Raw genomic sequence first — 6,009 nt, 5'->3', positions numbered from 1 at the left:
AAATCACAAAAATAATGAGGTTCAGCCTTCCTTAAACCTTTTACAAAGATCTAAAATCATTTATTGGGACCAAATTACACCATAACCTAAAGTATCTGTAACATCCAGAGCTAACATTTAACCCCAACAACTTCCATTTCTGTTGCTCTGCTGTTGCGCTAACATACTAACAGATACGTACTCACTGAGGGTTGTGGGGTGTTTTTGCAGCCTGGACAGTTGTTGTGTTTTTACTGTTGAGCTGCAGCTTTTCAGTATGAAGGCTGGAGATGATTGTCCCATATCAGGATTTATGAGCGATTAAATCTTCTCTGCTCTTGTTGCTGTGGTAAGAAAAACAACAAAGCGTGCCAAGAAGCTGCCAAGGAGATGCTTCTCATTTAAACATCATTTAGATTTTCTTATACATAAAAACTACCAACAAACTCTTTCTGTTGTTTATCAAATACTGAGGTCTTTAGAGACATTTTTTCATTTTCATTTTCTGCCTATTATATTTTTCCAGATTATTTCTATCATATGAGATTTTAATAATCAGATTCACAGTCTTCCTTTCTGGTAAATCTTTATAAAAAATAAACAGCATTTGTAATCATATAATATGATTATATGATTATATATAATACTGTTTAAATCTAATGGCACAAACTACAGACAACACAGAGGACAAACTTTGACTCCTTCTGCTATCTCTTGATACTTAGCTAGCATTTCTAAGCTAGCATGCTAGATAACGCTTTGAGTTAACAAAATAACTCGCTGGCCTTCTGAGTTGACCTGCAGCATAAACACAACGGGATTAAAAATTTTATACTCTGAGAAACTGGATGTGTTCAGTCACACCAGCTTTTAAAATGGCAACATTTGCTAACTGACAGTTAGCTTGGACAGCAGCTGTGAGTAGGGCTAGCCCATTCTGGGCTGGCTTGCATGCTAGCAGTGAGCCCGCTAGCTACAGTAGTTCACCAACGAGCCCTGTAGTAATCACTCTGTCTGGACTCTGAGCTTACTGGTCTGGTGTGACCAGGACTTTACTTGTGTGGCATGTTAGCTTGATTCTGGCTCTGCCCTCCTCATCATTGAATTAGACCCTCATTGAAATATCATGCAATTTTGAAGCATGCTAATCATCAGAAAGCTCACAAAAAACACTGAAAAAGGTGAAACTCCTCACAGTTTGCTGCTCAGATCAAACTAACATGGTGTCTCTGGCTGTGTTTGGTGGCTCTTCTCACCACAGTAATGAAAGTTCAGCTCTCGGACTGAAGCGCAGCATTGTGTGTCCCAAAATAAAAGTCAACTGCACACATAAACTAGCATATTTGCAACCAAATGAAGCATTGCATTGATATCTGTCTGGATGCTGACGTCCAGTCACAGACAGCGTTTGCACCTGGTATTAAAAGATAATTCCGATATCTTTCTTATTCTAATTAAGCTAACTTTGTACTCGCCACCTCCGTTGTAGAGAATCAGGAAACTCTGGCAAAACAACGTACATTGGGACAAGTAGGAGCCTAAATCTTTCAAAGTAAACTTCAGTTTCAGAAATGATTTCACACACTTGTTCTAATGAAAGTAAACTCAGAAAGTAGTCCCCTGGATGAGCTATTCAAGCTAACTGCATAGGAATCTAGTCAAGTCAAAACAAATCACAAATTAGCCTCCACATCTGGCTCCTCCTGCCATTTATACCTGGCAGACACCTCTAGATGGGGTCTAAACAATCTGTGGTGGATTCTGAATCCAGACGACTGAAACCTCCATTTGATCGATCGTGGTTTTTGTCTTCAGAGACGAGCCAAATGTGGAGCTTCATTTTGGTCACAAACAGTTTGGTCTGTAGCTTAAAGGAACAGTTCAACATTTTGGGAAATACACTTGAACTCTTTCTTTGACAATGAGATGGTTCAGATGGATAATCTGTAAAAACACGATTTTTGGGCGGATGGATACACTGTGCAAATAGTTCCGGCTCATAACTCCCCACTAAAATCCCAACCTGTGATTTAGAAACGTGTTCATTGGTAGGTGTAGGTGTATTTTTGAGCTCCACACTTAACCCATTAACATGAGACTGCTCTCCGTCTGAGCATCTCACTGTCAAAGAGAAAGACTTTAACAACTGGTCCTCAAAGTTCTGATCTGGGACAAACAGAGACTCTGGTCTTCTTCTTCTTCTCCTGCTACAGAAGGTGAATTTTTCCTCGGACGCTCAGGACAGAGCTTATTGATTGTATTTTATTAAACTTTAGTAATATGGCGCACGTCTGCGTGGACGAGGGGAGAGAGAGCAGCTTCATCTCGCTCTGGTCTTTCTGTTTCTTCTTCTTTTGCATCCCTTTTAGTGTCGGAGCTCGTGTGTGCTGCTTCAGAGGCTTCAGACTTTCATGTTGCTATAAAACTCGGGTTCAGTTTGCTTTACGGGCGACTTGAAGAGACAATCTGCTTTGGGTTTTTTATCCTTTCTACTCTTTACTGTCGCCTCCCGCTGACTTCATTATGCAGCTGTATGAGTAGATAGATCGGTCTGTAGTTCAGGTAAGTGACGTGTTGTGTTCGTGAGCTTCTAGTAAAACATTGTGTTGTTTACACGATATCAGCAGTGACGATGATCTCCTGTTTGCACTGTACATAGTTTGGTTTTAGACAGACTATCACTGACATCTTTACCGCTCCACTCGACTACAGACACGATCGGTGTTCAGACCCCCAAAAATACCAAATTTGACCTTTGACCTTTGTTGAAAACGAAACCTTTCCTCTGATCTGAAACCACACGTTCTACCTCTTTTTGAACAGGGGCTTCCAAAATGATAAAAAATGACGCAGACGTCTCTGGAAAGAAAATAATGAGGAGCCCAGCAGGCAGACCTGATGCCACTCAAAGAAAAACACACAAATCTACGGTGGCCAAGACAGTCCAAAACAGGACTGCAGTTTGAGAAAACTCAGCTGGTTCAGTTGAAAGTAGAGTTCAAAGCAACAACTCCACTGTGAGTTCAGGACATGCTGGGCCCGTATTCATCAAACATCTCAGAGTAGGACGTCAGTCAGAGTTAGTCAGTCAGATTAGCAGAGTGATGCATTCAAAGTAAACAAGTAAGAAGCAATTTATCAGCGTTCTTAACTCGGCCAAAAAGTAGGAGAGCTTCAGAGGAGCCCTGAGCTGTCAGGGAGTCGGCAGGTGATGACGTTTTGGAAAGGTTTAATGACAATAAGCTTATTAAAAGTCATTAATCAAACGGACGGGGGTCCTCAGTGAGAACAGACTGTCATCTGCATAATGAAGGAACAAGTAACATTTAATATAGGAGCTCATCTTAAAAACATATATTTCTATTAATAGTGGGACTATAATATTTGAGAGATGTGTTCATGTTGTTTCATTTCTCTGGGTGACATTAAAGAAATGAATATGCTCGTTGCATGTAGGGAACAGAAAGGTGAGTAGTTGAAGGTGAGTCAGTGGAAGAGAAGATGAACTACAGCAGCCAGAGAGGTTTTAACATTACCGCTGTGAGTCTGAAATATGTGAAAGGGACGGCACTGTTATAAAAAGGTGTGAATAGACGAGGCTGACAAGATCATTTCACACAGCTGAAATGATCAACTATTTAAATGTATACTGTTGTACTTTAACTGTCCTGCCAGTGAGGAGATGAGGCACCACCAACTACATTTTTGTGTTAAAAAATTATTTGATATATAATTTTATTTACAGTAAATGTTGTCCTCAAACAAAGCGAGACAGTAAAGATCAGAAGATGCAAATGAAGTATCTGTCAGAAAGTATCAGGGATCTATAAAGGAAAGTAAAAATGATTCGGTGGTGCACTGCAGAGGTTTTGTAATCTCTGTATTTTGTATTTTTCTCATCTATTTTTGTAACCTTCACTCTCTCTCTATATATATATATATAGACACACATACATAAATATATATATACAGTATATACTGTATTATACTAATACGAGTACAGCCTAGACCTGCTCTATATGTAAAGTGTCATGAGTTAACTTTTGTTGTGATTCTGCCATATAAATATATAATAAAGAGCTGCTATTTTCTGCATTTCGGATTTTTATCACTGTTTATGTTTCAAGCTGCAACTGTCAGAAAACTACAAAGTGAGAGGAGGATGCTTATAATAGATAATAAACTAATGAATTAATTATTAAGTCCTGCCCTGAGCTGCAGTGTCCCACCCACAGGTTAAATCTCAGTGCGAGGGATTCTGAGGTGCTTGATAAATACGGGTCCTGGTCTTTCTAAAAGAGCTGTTTGTGTTTGGTTTTTGTTCTTGAGTTTTCTCAGGTTGCTGTGCTTTTTGTTCTGTCTCAGCCCCCGTACTAAATCGTGAAGAGGAACACATTCATCCCATAAGGGCTTTTCTCTTTAAAGAGGAACCAAACCCCTCAAACCCGAGGAGCCCCCACCATCTACAGCTGGTGCTGGACTGGTAGACAGTTCAGACCGGATGACCAGCAGCAGGTGGACTATTCAGTACCTGCTCTCACCACTAGATGTCCTGCTGGTCTACTCCATCTGAATGGCCCCTACAGAGCCCCCGCCTTCCCGTGCCTCATAGGCCTCATGACAAAACAGAAAGCTCTGTGATTGGTCGTTTTGAATGTCTTTGAAGGTCTGACTGTGACACAGACTTTGGTTTGTAGTTTGGTTCCTCTTTAATTCATTTGAGTTCTGCATGTCTTCTGTTGGACTGGTCATGTGATCATATGATCATGTGACGTTCACCTGTCCACAGGTGTTGAACTTCTTGCCAAATGGAACACTGGATAACTAGCTGTCATGGTGAAAAAGCATGTGCTCTGTATAATTGATTTACATCTATACTCTTATGTAAAAACATGAATAATATTTTGCTTCTATTTATCTCGACTTCTGAGGGACATGGGGGGGGGTTCGAGGTGGGCGGGGCGAACCTGTAAATGGTGTTTGTTTTGTGTTTGCGGAGTAAACTTGTACCTTTTTTATTTTGAAGGGTGACATATAAACTGACAGCTGTTACATGTGTATATTTGCATGTATTATTTCATTTCTGTTGATCATATCTGATTAAAGAGAGTTTGGATCCTGCAGGACCCTGTGGCTGATCTGGGTTCAGTCTGCTTGAAATGAGCACAGTGTCAGTTTCTCGCTGAGGCACATTTTACATCACATGTACAGAAGTGACTCATGGCTTGTGTTTGTCAGATATCAGAGCAGTTAACTTTACTCTGCTGACAGGAAGTTGATATATGACGATTCTGCCTGGATTTTATAAATACAGACATTTTTGACTCATTTTATTTTTTCCAAATGTATTTATTCATTATTCATTCGCCTGCTCAGCTACACTTTCTGTACATTTTATTCCCCAACATGATGTTCTAAATGCTGCTTCACACTGACAGGAATATAAATATGATGGAGAGACGCTTTAAACCTGCAATAACTGATGTTCTTGGTTCATTTGTTTTCAGCAGAAACAAGTTGTGATCAAACAGCAGCAGCTGCAGAGCAACATGATCCTTCATGTGTTTGAGTCACCCGATGAATGAAGTCCAGTATTCTCTCTCTGTTAGCTCTGTCTTTGGTCTCTACCACCTCCTTTTCATGAATGAGCATTTCTGTAAATGTGTCAGTGTTAGCCAGCTGGATAATCTTCCTTTGGCCAGATGTTTTGCAGAGCAACAATAATAACAGATCGATCAGATACGCCGATCATAATGTTGTTGTTATTGGTAAAATGATGAAAGTGCAGTTATTAATGACATCATACATCGAACACAGAGTGACACAACTACAGAAGATCAAACCTCGTTTTTAATAAAATGTGTTGAACAAATGCTTCACTGTGTTCAGCAGCTTCTCTCTGAGAGCTGAGAGTGAACCAGAACAGACAAACAAGGAGCTGAGAGTCACTGTGAAGATCAGCTGATGACTCAGAGACACCAACACACTGTCAGACCAGACATTTAAAAGATATACACGAACATGTTCGCA

The sequence above is a fragment of the Enoplosus armatus genome, chromosome 7, assembly GCF_043641665.1.
Source record: "Enoplosus armatus isolate fEnoArm2 chromosome 7, fEnoArm2.hap1, whole genome shotgun sequence".
NCBI lineage: Eukaryota > Metazoa > Chordata > Actinopteri > Centrarchiformes > Enoplosidae > Enoplosus > Enoplosus armatus.
Note: the sequence above shows the minus strand (reverse complement) of the source record.